This window comes from Nuphar pumila, chromosome 14 (genome assembly GCF_984573655.1).
Source record: "Nuphar pumila chromosome 14, dmNupPumi1.hap1.1, whole genome shotgun sequence".
In the NCBI taxonomy this organism is placed as follows: Eukaryota; Viridiplantae; Streptophyta; class Magnoliopsida; order Nymphaeales; family Nymphaeaceae; genus Nuphar; species Nuphar pumila.
The window spans coordinates 22,408,682-22,426,754 of NC_143262.1; the positions used below are offsets into that span (position 1 = coordinate 22,408,682).

The following is an 18,073-nucleotide window of genomic DNA, read 5'->3' on the forward strand; positions in this document are numbered from 1 at the left end:
CAAATCATTCTGCCTCGTAGCACTATGTAGTATGCAAGCACTGAAATTGATGAGGGGGGTTAAAACAGCTGCAACCTGTTGTAAGAATATACATTTTTTTGAGATCTTTATATATATATATAGGAAAAGTGGTATCTGCCTATCACTTTTTTGGCCTACCACCAGCCTTCCACCAGTGAACAGGCATTTTCGGGTTGTTTTTAGCAAATCTGACCCTGCAGATGTATTTGACATGGTCAATTTGCTAGGAAATGACACTTGGATCATATTTTTTTGGATAAAAAACATGACTTTTTAAGCCTTGAATATTTATAAAAATTTTAGACTGTCGATTTGTAGATCTTATAAAAACCTACCTGTGTGTTGGAATGAGACGATCCAAAAGTCGATTCCTATAAAATCAAGAATGTAGATCACATTTGTATGATCAGATTTAAGGAAAACATGAAAACACCCTTCAAAAGCCCGGTAGGCTAACGGTAGGCCAGAAAAGTGGTAAGCAACTACCACCTACTATATATATATATATATGAATGCACTGGTGAACCTACTCCCATCTGAGAGTGACCGTATTTTTTCTTATTCATTGAACCTTTTGTCGACTACACTTTATGGATATTATCTAAATTTCCTCAGTAAAAAGACAAGGTTTAGATCATGTGATTGTGACATGCATGCAGATTTTTCAAGAGTTTCAAAAATCAATGGCCCACAGTGTACCAATTTTTCATTACTTAAAAAGGTGTTTTTATTGTTAAAATGTAAACCCAAAGATCCCATTATGCGTGTATATATATATATACATTTATACATATATTATATATGTATAGGTCTCTCTCTCTCTCTCTATATATATATATATACTTTTATCATAATACCCGGAAAGGGTAATTCTGTAATTTCCAGTTTTACGCATATTCCACTTGGAATATGCTTGTATTTTCATTCTTTATTTTTCTTTTCTTTTTCTATTTTTTACTTTTTTATTTTCCTTCTTTTTATGACTTGACATCACCTTGGGGGCCTCCAAACAGAGTCATTGGGGGCCCCCAACGGTCACAATTGTGACCGTTGGGGGCTCCCAACGACTCCTATGGGAGCGTCAAGGTGGTTCTCTTTTGCACTTGTATAAATAAGGGTGTTCCCCCTTTGTATTCTTAAGCTTGAGAGCTCAAGCATTTCTCCTTTCTAATATATTGTGGCATTTCATGCCTTTATGCATGTTTGTGTTGTTTTATGCCTTTGTGCATATTAGTTCAAGTGTTCTTTGAGTGCCTTTTTGTGCACATCTCTTGTGAGGTTTTAGCGCTTGTATGCGTATTGTCTCATTGAAGACAATTTTACATGGTATCAGAGCGTGGTTAAAGGTTGAAGATTGTGTGATTCTTCATTTTTTGAGTGCCTTGAAAAACATGCTTTTGGCTTTTTGAAGATTTGAGTGGAGGTGTCTCTTCTTTCTTTATTTTAGAAGGGTCTCACGACAAGTAAGATCTAAAAATCTTGTTGCGGTATGCATCTCTCCTCTCTAATGGGTGAAAAAGAGTCTCACTTCTCTCTTGGTTTTGAACTCAATGGCTCCAACTATCATGTTTGGGCCGGAAACATGGAGGCTCACATAAAAGGGAAAGGTCTTTGGGGTTATGTGAAAGACACAATTCTGGAACCGAAACCAAAAATCACCTTGATGGAGAAAGGTGAAATTAAGATCCTTGAAGTGGAGGAAAGAACCAAAGCCCTTGAGGAATATTTGGAAAAGCAGGATGAATGAGAAATGAAGAATTTCAAAATATTGTCTTGGATTTTTTCCTCCGTTGAGACCAAAATCAACGCAAATATTATCAAATTTAAAAAGTTTCTCAAGCATGGGAGTATCTTGAGAAAATGTATACTTCTAGGGACTTACCCCATAAATATTATCTTCAAAAGAAGGCTCAAACTCTTTTTCAAGGTGAAATGACCATTAGGGAATATTTCGCCGAACTTTCTTTCATTTGGGATGAGCTTGCTATGTTCGAACCAAAATGGAGTGGAGAGGTGATTGAACTTCGACACAAACAATTAGAAGAAGATTGATTCTTCAATTTTTTGAATGGACTAAGGCCTGAATTTGAGCAAATAAGGTCTTCTCTTTTGTCATCTTTTACTCCTCCCTCTTGAGGATGTTCTCACCAAATTGAGTGGTGAAGAAACCCGTATGGGTATAAGTAAGCAAGGGCCAAATGTGCTTGTGGTTCCCTCCAACTCCGAAGACAATGATGGAGTCAATGCGGTATCTAGGCCCGAAAATAATGTAAGAAACTATCTTCCTCCTCATTTTAAAACTCAAAATCAAGGAGGAAATAGTGGACAAGGAGGAAGGAAGGATTATTTCAAGATTGTTTGCCATTTTTGTAAAAAACCGGGACATATCAAACCCATATGTCCCAAATGGAAGAAATTACTAGCCATGGCTACCATTGCTCAACCGCAAAAGGAGGAAACATCTTCAAATGGATCTCTTTCACTAAACCAAATAGTGGAAGCTCTCCAACCTCTCCTCAAGGGAGCTACCTCCGGAGCCGCCATGTCTACCTTCTCCCCTCCAGGTAAAATTTCTTGGCTTTTGGACTCGGGTGCGTCTTTTCATATGTCCCCAAACATGTATTCACTTTTCGATTATTCGAAAAATATTTTCCCATCTTTCGTTTCTATTGCCGATGGAACTTCTCTCGAAATAAAAGGTATTGGTAATTTTGAAACTCAAGATTTTTCCATTCCCAAAATTAGATTTATACCAAAATTAAACTTGAACCTTCTCTCTGTTTCTCAACTCTCGGACCATGGATGTGATATTAAGTTCTCTTCTGATAAATGTTTAATACATGATCGCCGATCCGGGAAATTGATTAGGAAAGGCTCTAGGAAGAGAGACTTATATTATATGGACTCTCTTTAAGTTCCAAAAAATTCTTTTTGTAATGTTGCCTGACATAAGGATATAAATGTTTGACACAAGAGACTTGGTCATCTCAACATCACCAAATTATCTTATTTATATTTTGCTAAAAATCTTTGTAAAAATACATTCTCCTGTAATGATTGTATTCTTGGAAAAATGAGAAGTATGCCTTTTGAATAAAGATCCATGTTTACTTCTAAACCTTTCGAAATTGTTCATTCAGATGTCTGAGGACCGACACCGGTTGTTTCAAAAGGAGGGTTCTCCTATTATGTAATTTTTATAGATGATTTTTCTAGGTACTCTTGGATATATTTCCTTAGACATAAGCATGGAGTTTTTTCATGTTTTAAATCGTTTCATGTGATGGTCAAGAATCAATTTAATTGTAACCTAAAGATATTTAGAAGTGACTTCGGAGGAGAATATCTCTCCAACGAATTCAAGACGTACCTTGAGGATAATGGTATTGTTCATCAAAGGTCATGTCCTAAAACTCCTCAACAAAATTGATTGGCCGAAAGAAAACATAAGCATATAATTGAAACCACCCAAACTCTCCTCATATCTCAAAACATTACAAAATTTTTTTGGGCCGAGTCGGCTCTTGCCTTTGTTTACCTTATCAATCCTCTACCATGTAGGAACTTAGGTAAAATCTCTTCTTTTGAAGTGTTATATAAAAGGGAGCTTGATTATAGCAGATTAAGAGTCTTTGGCTGTAAGTGTTTTGTTCTTACAAATAAGAATGATAAACTTTCTCCTAAAGCTATTCCTTGTGTTTTCCTTGGATATTCGGAGACTCAAAAAGGGTTTCGATGTTACGATTCTAGGAACGATAAATTATATGTTTCAAGAAATGTGCCATTTTTAGAAAATGAAAAAGGCTTTGAAAGAAATACTTCTCACCATGAAGATGTGGACTATTCTTTCTTATTTGACCTATTGTCTAGCAATGATGATTAGTCTAGTGATGACGAAATATCATCAAACCATGATAGTGATATAGATATTAATGAATTTAACTCATCCAATGGTCAAGGAGATAAAACCTCAAATGATCCGATAACCTACTCTCGTAGAAATTGAGATACTTTTAGAAGTGCTATTGAGCATTAATGGTGAGTCTGTTCCCACCAATGATCAGAGACGATCTGAAAGAAATAGGAGACCTCCATCCTGATTTGTCTCCTTTGATTCTTTTTCACCTAAATATAGGGCTTGTCTTAGTGCCTTCCATTCTTATTTCGAACCTAGAAACTTCGAGGAAGCCAAAAAATGTGTAGAATGGCAAGAATCTATGGAAAATGAACTCAAAGCTCTTAGGAAAGCTGAGACATGGGAATTTCAAACTCTACCTGTTGGAAAGAAAACTATAGGTTGTCATTGGGTATTTAAAGTTAAGACTAAGAGCGATGGATCTCTAGTGTAAAACCTGGTAAAAAAAAATTGTTTGGATCCGGGCCGGATCCGACCCGGGTGATAAGTCGGCTGCGTGCTTATAAAAGCACGCAACGACAAAGGGGGGGGGGGGGAGGTTTCTCGAAACCCCCTTCCCCTCTGCTCTCTCGTTCTCACTCTCGCCCCTTCTCTCTCCTCTCCGACTCTCCCGTCTCTTCTTGTCCCCTGTGGCCGACGACCACAGTCGCCGGCGACCGAAGCCGTCGGCCACCTCCGTATTCCTTCTCTCTGCTACGAAGGGGACGACAGTCCGCCACCACCTTTCGCTCCGGCAACCTCGGTCAACGACCCCGACGTCGGTGGTTCCCAGGTAACCCCCCCTCTCTTCCTTCTCATTTGCCTTGTCGATAGGGGGCTCCGCTCTCCCTGTCCCTCTTGTTTTGCCGGCAGGGGGCTCTGCTCCCCCTGCCGTTTGTCTTGTCGACAGGGGGCTCCACTCCTCCTGTCTCTCTTGTTTTGCCGACAGGGGGATCCGCCCCCCTGCCATTTGTCTTGTCAACAGGGGGCTCCACTCCCCCTGTCTCTCTGGTTTTGCCGGCAGGGGGCTCCGCCTCCCCCTGCCGCTGACCCTCTTTGACAGGGGGATTTTCCCCCCTACCTCTCTCTTTAGTTCGATCGACAGGGGGGTGGAGCCCCCCTGTCGTCGCCCCTCGTCGACAGGGGGACTCCCCTCCAGTCTCTTTCTTGGGTTAGACCGGTCGGGGAGCGGAGTCTTCTGTCGTCATCTCCTATCGGCAAAGGGTCTCTCTCCCCTGCCTCTTGCTTGTTCGGTCGATAGGGGGTTGAAGCCCCCTGTCGTCACCTCTGGTTGACAGGGGGCTCCGACCCCTGTTCCTGTCTGTGTTTCTTCTTGCAGGACAGGTCAGAGCCGCCGCTGGCGCTCTACTTTTGTAGAGATGGTAGAGGACTGAGCCCCCTGGCCTTCTTTGCTGTTCGAGATGAGGGGTGCAAGACTCCCTGCCTCTGCCACCGTTCGTCGCCCGCATCCAGCAGGCCCTAACTGGGGCCCTTTATTGTTCCAGCAAGCAGGGAACCCAGGGCTCCCTGCCTTGCTGCCTATGACCCTCTTCTGCAGGGAGCTGAGCTCCCTGCCTACCCTCATATTTGGGGTCCGGTACCACTGCAGGTCTTACCGGACCCGCTTCTCGTTTGTATTATGGTATATTACTAATGTTCTAAGCATCACAGGTTGAACGACAGATCCTGTTCGCGCCCCGCGACCCGACCCATTAATCGTTTACACTCGCAAGCTTGCAACTCCCCAAGGTAGGGTAACATTGCACAGAGGACTTGGACAATTGAATTGAGTTCAATTAACTAAAAAGGACAATTAAATAAATATATATGCATATATATATTTATACGAGTACACAGTTAACCCAAGGACGCAGTTTCACGATGCTTGTCCTTTACTTTCTGTCATGTCTTTACTTTGTCGTCACGCTTTGCGCTTTGCGCTTAGGCTTTTGATTTTGCAAATGTTTCGTTACTGCCTTGCCATTGCAGATGACACTTAGGTTTTCACTCATTGCACGTTCTATAAAGGCATCCTCGTGGAGGATGCAAGGGGCATTTATCACTCTCCTTCTTGCGACAAGAGTTGAGTTGGGAGCTAGCGATACATCCTCGTCTAAGGAGAGGGATCCCTAGCAGGGATCCTGACTCTTCGAGTAAGCAGTCCTGCAGAGTAGACTTGAGAATTTAGAGAGCTGCGCAAAAGCATCATGACTGCCCAAATCGAAGTATTTGGAAGAATGTGATTGGCTGGTTTTGTTCGTCGATCCGACTTATCTCGGGTAACCCCGAATTGGGGGCTTGAGCGAACTTCTTAGCGGGGGTTCTGTTGAAAAACCCGTATCCCGTTCATCGAGGCCAGTATCGAGTCATGCGAGGCATGCATATACCACGATAGCGGATGAGATTCGAGAAAATCACATGCCAGATGTTGGCGGTTTCAAAAGATAAAGAATGTTAAAAGTAAAGTTTGAGAAACATTACATCTTTGTGAAACACTTCTGTTGAGGCTTCTATTGAGGAGCTATACCCCTTTCATTCTAGAGTACTTGTAGTCGTGCACTACACGCTAGTACTGCGATGATCGGATGAGACGGTCGTGCAACCTCGAATAGTGCTAAATACACAATGCTGTAATCACATAAAATGGTGATTGATCGCCTTCACAAGCTAGATGCTCGAGTGGTTGAAAGACCATAGCATATAATGGGTCGTTAGTTAAGCAACACCTAACGCACCATTCGCTTCTTGTTGTCTGTCAAGGGAGAGGACAGAGCGGTACAAAACTCCAATGCACAGGTTGTTAACAACCACCCCACGGGCAAAGATCCGGCCTCCCCAGTCATTAGAGTTAAGGGAAAGGACTACCAGACATTATCCTAGGTGGTAGATCCCATGGACTTCTGCAGAAGTTGGATGTATTCGTTGCCAAGTACCTGCCTTTGAGGAATCCTCTCTCAGCTAAAGCCGTCCCCTTAGGAGCGGACTCAACTAGCTATTCGGGTTATTGAAAATACATAGAATAACAGACGCCCGAACTAGTCTCAGTTGTTTCTACATTTTGTCTGCGCATACCCGCAGACCATTAATATCGAAACATAAAGTCTATTCACACTGGTTGATGGGTCATAAGACTTTCGTGTGTTTTGATACGTATTTTTGTCAAGTAAAAGCTTATCGATGAAATTACGTATGACTTTGGTGTCTCCGAGATTCTTATGATTATGATACTTATGTTAGCATATAGGTGAATGACATGTCACACCGACAAATGATTAGTTTAGACTATTTAGGTAAATAATACATCACGCCTACACAGTTTTATTGCAGAGAATTGCTTATGATTGCCTAAGTGAATATAGCATACCTGTATAACATGATTGATAAGTATCTTGAATTTGATTGAAATGTCTTGACGATATGTGCGTGAGTTACACGCTAGAAAGGTCGAATGCGATGTGCTTTGAGATAAGAATTGTGAATGCATATGATGATGCAATGATCTGAATTGTCTTACATGCATATATAACTTGAATCCTGTGAATTTAGTGACTACGTAGGAGTTACATATGTTGATGTTTAGTTGATTCATATTATGTAATCTGCGTGTTCTCATGTGTTGTTTACACATGCTTTGAGGTCCTATTTGAGGAATGGAATGTTTCTGGTGGCAATGATACGATGCGTAGTATTATATACTTCTGTATGATGTGATTGAAATGCCACGTGATAAGAAATGTTGAAAGTATGCGATAAATGTTCATGGTTCATGGAACCTTATTAGAGGAATGTGTGATCTTGTGTTTTGTTTTACCATGTGAAGTGATTCGATGCATATTGTTGTTATACATGCTTGTGCCCATGTTGGTGGCTACTGACCCCAAGAGCGGTCAATTGTTCGGAGCAGTCGATTGTATTGATGCATGCATCACTGAGTATGGTATCTGTTGAGGACCTGATCTCTAAAGGATTATCTGCGAGGGCGTGTATGATCAAGACCAGGTGACCCGACTAAGGTGGTAGATTCTCTGTGAGGATGTATACTGTCCACGAGCGGGTAGCTGCAAAGACGGCGAACTCCTGTGACGAAGTGTATGATCCAAGACTAGGTATACATCTAGGGCGGTAATTCCTTGTGAGGTTGTACATTTCCCAGACCAGGTGATCCGGCGTGGGTCTTGTTAATTATAATAATGACTATCGACCCTGAGAGCGGTCATTTGTGTTGATGCGTGTATCGCAATAATTTTCCTTGCATATGGCATTTGCTGAGGATCAGGTTCCCAAAGGATTCTTTGTTAGGTTATGTATGATCAAGATTTGGTAACCGACTAGAGTGGTAGATTCTCTGTGAGGATATACACTGTCCAAGAGCGAGTAGCCGCAAAGACGGTGAACTCCTGTGAGGAAGTGTATGATTTAAGACCAGGTATACCATCTACGGCGGTAATTCCTTGTGAGGTCGTACATTTCTTAGACCAAGCGATCCGACGTGGAACTTGTGATTTTGATTACCATAAAAAGTTATGGTGAGCTTTGATGATCTTCTAAGATTGATTGAAATAGCCAGTTATGAATCTATAGATTTGGCTTTCTGTTTTAGCATGATTACATGCAGGACTCAGATGTGAGAATCAGATCTTTATTGATTTTAGATCATGTTTGGACCTTCTATAGAAAGGTGGGTTTTTTCTGGGAAGTATGACACCTTAAGTGAGTCATAACAGGTGATAGTTGGCCTCGTAAGGCCTTGAGAGATGGGAATAAATTAAGGTTGTTTAGGACAAAGAGTTTGTTAGAAATAGTGAGAGCGACAAACGATGTCCTGATAATGATTAAATGTAGAGACACCGTTCAAGGAACGAGAACAAGCTAGTTGCGTGGTAGTTCACAACTTACGATCAAATGAATCGTCATGCTACGTTTTGACAGTTGCACTGCTTACTTGCTTTAAACTGCTTACCTGTGTAACTGCTGATCTGCTTTAAACTGCTTAGCATGCTGAATTAAATGCTCTTAATTCAATTTCCTGTAGTCTCTCTTGTGCACCTGCTAGTTTTTTCGCGAAACTAACCCATTCTATGGGCACAGGTGATGATTAGGTACACCACGGATGATGACACAATGGCAAAATGACTTTAAGATTTCCTCTTCCTGCTCTTAGCTCGCGTCCTAGACATTTTTGGGTTTTGTAACGGATTTTCCTTGGGATATTCGAATTTTGTACTATTTAGCAACTTCTTTTAATGAAAGTGGTTTTTCCAAGTGTTTTGCAAGTAACATGGATTGTGAGTTTTTGTTCTTTTAGCTAACGTGCCCAAAGTTGTCAGCTTGCCTTTCTAAATTCAACAAAAGAATAGTCTTCTGCTGATTTCATAAACAAACTCTGAAAGGAAAAAGATTTTTTCTAGTCTCTTGCCTGTTTTCTGAAAGGTTTGCAAGTTTGAAATTTTGGGGCGTTACATCTAGAGAGGCATAAAACTCACTTAGTTGCTAAAGGATATGGGCAAGAATATGACATTGACTATGAAGAGACATTTGCTCCCGTAGCCCGAATGGTTACAGTCAGATGTCTTATCACTATTGCATCTATCAAAAAATGAATCATTTTTCAAATGGATGTAAAAAATACTTTTCTAAATGGTGATCTTAATGAAGAAGTGTATATGGATGCCCCACCGGGTATAAAAATTCCTAAAAGTAAAGTTCTTCGCCTTTGAAAAGCTCTCTATGGGTTAAAACAGACTCTCAAAGCCTGGTATGACAGATTCAACAATGTAATGTTAGAAAATGGATTTTTTTTTGTTATACTGATACTACATTATTCATTAGAAAATTTGATGCAGGAATTGTAATATTATTACTTTATGTTGATGATATGTTAATCACAGATGATGATGTCGAAGGAATCAAGGGTATTAAATCCGTCTTGACTTCGAAATTTGAAATGTCAGACCTAGGTTTTCTGACATACTTTCTTGGAATTGAGGTTGCCTATTATTAATGTGGTTATTTTCTATCTTAGACTAAACTTGCTTGTGAGATTATTGACAGGTCATGAATATCCGATGACAAAACTTGCGAAACCCCTGAAATAGTGGGCTAAAAAATGAAGATTGATGATGGGATTCTCCTGACAGATCCTACTCTTTACAGGCAACTGGTAGGCTTGTTGATGTATCTCAGCATCACTCGGCCTGATCTGTCTCATGCAATTCACATTGTCAGTCAGTTTCAGCTTGCTCCCACAATGGTTCACATGAGTGTTGTTCTTCGTTTCATCAGATATCTAAAGGAAACTGTAAATAAAAGAGTATCTTTGTCTTCCTCTTCTGAATTAAGGTTAATTGCTTATACTAACTCAGGTTGGGGAGGTGACCCTAATAATCGTCACTCCACCACTGGTTTCTGTGTTTTCTTAGGTGAATCATTGATTTTTTGGAAGTGTAAAAAGCAACAGAAGGTCTCTCTGTCCTCCACCGAAGCAGAATATAGAGCCATGACATCTACCACCATGAAAATTGTATGAATTCGGCGTCTTCTAAAAGATATGGGAGTTTACATTGGAGAACCAACAAAGTTATGCTGCGACAACAAAATTACAATTTATATTGCCAAGAATCGCACTTTTCATGAGCGAACAAAACATATAGAGATTGACTCCCAGTATGTCAGGGAGGAATACTTGAAGAAGGTCATTGATCTCCCGTATGCTATGTCACACGGACTCGGCTAGGGAGGTGCCGCACCTGAGTCGACACGCCCCGACACGGGTGCGGCTTCGGACTCGGCCTGGACTCGGTCAACGCCGAGTCAGACTCGGTCAACGAGTCGAGGCCGAGTCCGTCCACATTTTGGACTCGGTCAACTTTGACCTAGTCCAAAAATGTCTATTGAAAAAACTAAAAAAATTGATTTTTTTTTTATATAAAAAGAGACAGTTTACAGTGCTGTGCTTGTTTACAGTGTTGTGCCAGTGCACAGTGCTGTGCCAGTGCACAGTGCTGTGCCAGTGCACAGTGCCTGTGCCTGTGCACAGTGCCTGTGCACAGTGTGCACAGTGCCTGTGCACAGTGTGCACAGTGCCTGTGCACAGTGCTGTGACTGTGCACTTTTTAAATAAAATAAAATAAAATAATATCTTTTTTAAAAAAATAAAATAAAATAAAATAATATATATATATATATATATAGCCGAGTCCCCGTGTCCAAAAATTGTAAAATTGCGCCGCACCCGTGTCGCACCCGCACCCGCACCCGCACCCGCACCCGCACCCATGTGACATAGCCCGTATGTAACGTCTGAATATCAATTGATGGATTTCTTCACTAAAGCACTTTGTTTGACTAGATTTTACTTCCTTCTTGGCAAACTTGCGGTCATCACACCGTAAGTTTGAGGGGGGGGTGTTAAAATGTAAACCCAAAGATCCCATTGTGTGTATATATGTATATATATATATATATATATATATATATATATATATATATATATATATATACTTTTATCATAATACCCGAAAAGGGTAATTCTGTAATTTCCAGTTTTACGCATATTCCACTTGGAATATGCTTGTATTTTCATTCTTTATTTTTCTTTTATTTTTCTATTTTTTACTTTTTTATTTTTCCTTCTTTTTATGACTTGACATCACCTTGGGGGCCTCCCAATAGAGTCGTTGGGGGCCTCCCAACGACTCCTTTGGGAGCCCCAAGGTGGTTCCCTTTTGCACTTGTATAAATAGGGATGTTCCCTTTTTGTATTCTTAAGCTTGAGAGCTCAAGCATTTCTCCTTTCTAATATATTGTGGCATTTCATGCCTTTGTGCATGTTTGTGTTGTTTTATGCCTTTGTGCATATTAGTTCAAGTGTTCTTTGAGTGTCTTTTTGTGCACTATCTCTTGTGAGGCTTTAGCGCTTGTATGCGTATTGTCTCATTGAAGACAATTTTACTTTTATATCCAAAAACATGATCCATATGCAAACCCTATCAAACCACTTATGTTGAATGCATTCATGGGTCAGATTGAGTAGTTACAACTTACATCACACACACACACACATCTCTCTCTCTCTCTCTCTCTCTCTATATATATATATATATATATATATATATATATATATATAGAGAGAGAGAGAGAGAGAGAGAGAGAGAATCAGACGATCCAAGAGTCAATTCCTATAAAATCAAGCATGTAGAACATAGAAAACATGAAAAAACGCTTCAAAAACCCAGTAGGCTGGTGGTAGGCCAAAAAAGTGATAGGCAACTACCACTTTATATATATATATATATATACACACAAAAAACAAAAAAACCATAACAGTGGACGTGCAAAATTTGGATGCCCCTCACGCATCGATTTTGCGCAAAAAGACCAATTTGCGGCGGTTGTGAACCATTGCTAATTATTTCAACGGAAAATCCACATTTAGTGACGGTCCATCACACGGGGAATCAACGGGGGGGGGTGCATGTCTGACCCAACAGTGGATGATTTGCACATCCACTCTTATGGGTTGCTCTCTCTCTCTCTCTATATATATAATGTTTTAGTAATAGCGCCTCTCTCTCTCTATATATAATGTTTTAGTAATAGCGCCATTATGTACAAATGCCTCTAGATCTCCCATGTGTAGGTAGTTTTGATCCAATCCGACCTCATGGATGGATTCAACATGTTGAAAATAGTGGGGACCAACTCTTGGATCATGTTTTTCAATGAAAAAATACAATTTTTGTGACTTGAGAAAGTTTCACACATTGTAGGCCGTTGATTTTTGAAGCCTTATAAAAGTCCTGCCTACATGTGAAAATTGGACAATTCAAGAACCAATTCCCACTAAGTGAGACATATAGATCACATAAGTAAGGTTAGTTTCATGAAAAACAACTAAAAAATGAGGCATTTGTAGGTAATGGTGGCAATATCATATAAAGGCACTATATATATATATATATATATATATATATATATATATATATATATATATATATATATCCAGAGAGAGAGAGAGGTGGTAGTTGCTAACCACTTTTCTAGCTAACTGTAATGAAGTATGCGGAAATGTAATACAAGAATGCTAATACATTCACAATGTCCAATAAAGGACAAGCACAAAGGCACAGAAGGGATAAGAGAGAAGTCCACTATGGGACAATACAAAAGGCTGTACAAATAAGTACAAAATAAAGAGCTTTATTGGAGAAGAGCTCACCAACTTAAGAATAAGGGGGGAAGCCCCTATTTATACACAAATGAAAAAGGAGAAAAGGGGAGCCATTGGGGGCTCCCACATGGTGTCTTTGGGAGCCCCCAACCGATGTATTTATGACCGTTGGGGGTCCCAATGACTCTATGTGGGACCCCCAATGCATGTACAAAATTATTTAAATAAAAAGAAAAGAAAAGAAGACAAAAGATAAAAATAAACTATCTATTAAAATAGTTGTTTCTAGAAACAACTATGTAAAAGGACCAAAATATCCCTATCAGGTATTGTATATATATATATATATATATATATATATATATATATATATATATATATATATATATATATTGTAAGCCCTAGGGGCATTTCGGTCATTTCAGCATTCTCCTTTTTTACGCATCTTCACAAATGTGAACATGCATGTAATTTTTATTATTTTTCTTTTTCTATTTTTTTCTTTTTCATTTCTTATTTTTTTATTGCTTTGACTAAGTCAAAGTGGGAGGGGGTAGACCTTGGACCCCCTCCAACGGCTAGAATTCTTGCCGTTGGAGGGGCTCCAACGTCTAGTAGGAGCCCCTCCCACTTGGTCTCCTTTTGTATTATAAATAGGGGGCTTCCCCCATTTAAGATGTATTCTTGTGAGAGCCTTTAGTGCTCACCCTCTCTTATTGGATTCAACTTATGCATTTGTGGGTGTCACCTTTGTACTTTTTTGGTACTTTTGTTCAAGTGTTCACGGTGTGTGTTTGAACACGTATTCTTTTACGGTGTTGGTGCTTATAGTGCACATCTTCGAAGGTATTTTTACATGGTATCAGAGTGAGGTTCAAAAGAAAAGAAGATCGTGCACCTTTTCTCTTTGTTGGAGCACCTCGAAAAGCGTGCCATCAAGGTGTGGTGGTTGGAGTGAAGACTCGGTCCTTCATTCAATATTTTAAAAGCATCCTACACCAAGTAGGAATTCATTTCGTATTGTGGTATGCATTTACCTCTCTTTCTATTCTCTCTAATGGGTGAAAAGGATTCACACTTTTCCCTTGGCTTCAAATTAAATGGAGTAAATTATCAAGTTTGGGCCGAGAATATGGAGGCCCATATCAAAGGGAAGGGTCTTTGGGGATATGTTCAAGGAACTATTCCCGAACCTAAAGTTACTATTGTTGAGGAAGGGGAGATTAAGGTCCTTGAAGGTGAAGAAAGAGAGGGCTTTTGAAGAATATAATAAGAAGCATGAAGAATGGGAAATGAAAAACTACAAAATTCTTTCATGGTTCTTTTCTTCCATTGAAACTAAAATCAACGCCAATATTTTGAAGTTTAAGGCATATCAAGTATGAGAATATCTTGAACGGATGTATACGTCAAGAGATTTATCCCATAAATATTATTTTTAAAAGAAGACTTTGACTCTCCAACAAGGAGAATTGACCGTAAGGGAATATTTTGCCGAGTTATCGGCTATATGGGATGAGCTTGCCCTCCTCGAACCAAAGTGGAGTGGAGAGGCGATTGAGCTAAGGCAAAAACAACTTCAAGATGATCATTTCTTTAATTTTTTAAATGGGCTTAGAGCAGAGTTTGAGCAATCTAGATCCTCTCTTTTATCTTCATTCTCTTCCCCTCCTTTGGAAGATGTTTTAACTAAATTGAGTGGAGAGGAAACTAGATTGGGAATGAATAGAACCAATCAAAATGTGTTGGCCATCCCTTCTAAGAATGAAGATGAAGGAGCTTATGCGGTGTCAAGACTCAAGACCGGGGAACAATGTAAAAACCTACAAACCTCCTCATTTCAAGAATCAATATCAAGGAGGAAATGTGCAATATGGTAAGAGAGATTATAACAAGATTCATTGTCATTTTTGTAAAGAACTGGGGCATATAAAGCCTATTTGCCCTTAATGGAAAAAATTGCTTGCAATGGCTACCACCTCTCAACCGGAAGAATGGCCATCCTCATCAAATGGATCTTTTTCTCTCCAACAAATTGTTGAAGCTCTTCAATCATTGATTAAAGGATCTATCTCTGGAGCCGCTATGTCCTCTTCACCTCCAGGTAAAATTCTTTGGCTCTTAGATTCAGGAGCATCCTTTCACATGACTCCGAATGCACTTGCTTTGTCCAATTATTCTAAAAATATTTTACCATCCTTTGTATCTACTGGTGCTTCTCTTGAAATCAAAGGAACCGATGATTTTGAAAGACAAGATTTTTCTATTCCTAAAGTTAGATTTATCTCAAAATTAAATTTAAATTTACTTTCTGTCTCTCAACTTTCGGATTATGGGTGTGATATCAAATTCTCATCACATAAATGTTGGATACAGGATCGCCAGTCCGGGAAGTTGATTGGGGAAGGCTCTAGAAAGGGTGATCTCTACTTTATGGAATTTCTTCAAATTCCGAAAACATCTTTTTGTAACATTGCCCAACATAAAGATATAAATGTTTGGCATAAACGTCTTGGGCATCCAAATATTGACAAACTTTCTCATATTCAATTTACTAAAACTCTATGGAAGGAGAACTTCAATTGTAATGATTGCATTTTGGAAAAGATGAGAAGCTTACCTTTTGGATCAAGATCAACTTTTTCAACTAAGCCTTTTGAAATTGTGCATTCGGATGTATGGGGACCCGCACCCGTTGTCTCTAAGGGAGGTTTTTTGTATTATGTTATTTATGTTGATGATTATTCAAGATATAGTTGGATATATTTTCTTCGACATAAACATGAAGTTTTCTCCACCTTTAAGAATTTTCATGCTATGATTTAAACTCAATTCAATGAAAAATTACAAGTCTTTAGAACTGATTCTGGAGGTGAGTATCTCTCAAATGATTTTATAAGATATATTGAGGAAAATGGGATTATACATCAAAGGTCTTGTCCCAAAACCCCTCAACAGAACGGTTTAGCAAAAAGAAAACACAGGCATGTCATTGAAACTACAAGAACCTTACTAATCTCTCAAAGAATTCCAAAAAGATTTTGGGCCGAAGCTGCATTGGCCTCTGTCTATTTAATAAATCGTCTTCCATCTAAAACCTTAAGCCAAAAATCTCCTTTTGAAGTCTTATTCCAAAAAGAACCCGATTATAACAGATTACGAATTTTTGGTTGTAAATGTTTCGTTCTTATCGATAAAAATGACAAGTTATCTCCCAAAGCCATGTAAAATTGTCTATGAAAAGACAATACGCATACGAGCACAAATAATATAGAAAAGATGTGCACGAAGGCACTCTTACAACACTTGAACAAAGTACGCAAAGGCGTAAAAATAATAAACATGCACAATGGCATGTATTTTATAGAAAGGACTGAATGCTTGAGACTCTCAAGCTTAGAGAAAACAAGGGGGAAACACCCCTATTTATACAACAAAGAGGAGGTGCAAGGGGGCTCCCAAAGGAGTCGTTGGGGAGCCCCCAACGGTCACATTTGTGACCGTTGGGGGCCCCCAACGACTCTATTGGGGGACCCCCAATGCACCTTTTATGAAAAGTAAAAAATAAAAAATAAAAAGAAATAAAGAAATACAAAAAATAAAAAAGAAGAAAAGTATAACATATTCCAAATGGAATATGTGCAAGAGGGGAATTACAATAATACCCTTATCGGGTAAACATAAAATAAAATACAGAAATATATATAAATATATATATTTATATATATAGAGATACATATACATATATGTATTATATGTATATGTATCTCTATTTATATAAGTATATATATTTATATTTACATCAACGATTTTGAGAGATACATTTTAACAAGCCATTCCCTGCCCTTTCCTTGGTTATTCAGAAACCCAAAAAGGATTTAAATGTTATGACTTTCAAAGTGATAAGCTTTATGTGTCAAGAAATGTAACCTTTTTGGAAAATAAAAGTGGTTTTGAGAAAGACAAAACTCCTCCTGATGATGCCGATTATTCATTTTTATTTGAATTATTAGATAAGAACGATGATTTTAGTGACGACGAGATAAACTTTGAGAATGAAATGCCTGTGTATGTTGAACAAACAAATGATAAAATTCCTGTGTCTGTTCAACCTATAGAAGAAATAGTAAGTGAATCAATTACTTATTCACACAGGGATAGGGATTCCTTTAGAAGTGCCATGGAAAGATATAGTGATCTTAGTGAGTTTACCCAATCTAGCAACTTACGAAGAACAAAGAGACCCAGAAGGAACCCATCTAGATTTATATCTTACAAATCTTTTTCTCCAAAACATAGAGCTTGTCTTAGTGCTATATATTCATATGAAGAATTTAGGAGCTTCGAAGAAGCTCAAGAGAAATTAGAATGGAGAGATGCTATGGAAATTGAGCTTAGTGCACTTAACTGAGCCAAAACTTGGAAATTTCAATGTCTTCCTGAATGAAGGAAGGCAATTAGATGTAGATGGGTCTTCAAAGTTAAAACCAAGAGCGATGAGACTCTTGAAAGATACAAAGCTAGACTTGTTGCAAAAGGGTACAGTCAGGAGTATGGTATTGATCACGATGAAACATTCGCTCCTGTGGCTAGAATGGTCACTATGAGATGTTTAATTACTATTGCATCTATTAGAAAATGGAACATATATCAAATGCATGTTAAGAATGCGTTTTTGAATGGAGACCTAAACGAAGAAGTCTACATGGAAGCTCCTCCTGGCATGAATGTTCCTAAGGGAAAAGTTCTCCGCCTTAGAAAAGCCTTATATGGCTTAAAGTAAGCTTTAAAAGCTTGGTACGATCGATTCAACGAAATAATGATTGAAACAAGATTCATTTCTTGTTATACTGACACAACTCTTTTTATCAAAAGATCTAATGATGGAATTGTGATTTTGTTGTTATATGTTGATGACATGCTTATTACAGGTAGTAATGTTAAAGGCATCTGAAATATCAAATCCACTCTAAAGGAAAAGTTTGAGA

General features: G+C 38.9%; 1 protein-coding gene across 3 annotated transcripts in view; it reads left to right on the forward strand.

Annotated features, from left to right (window-relative positions):
- LOC149816615 (putative UDP-3-O-acyl-N-acetylglucosamine deacetylase 1, mitochondrial) overlaps positions 1 to 18,073 on the forward strand; it is a 182,677-nt gene that overhangs the window by 61,591 nt on the left and 103,013 nt on the right. The gene's annotated exons all lie outside the window — the stretch shown is intronic.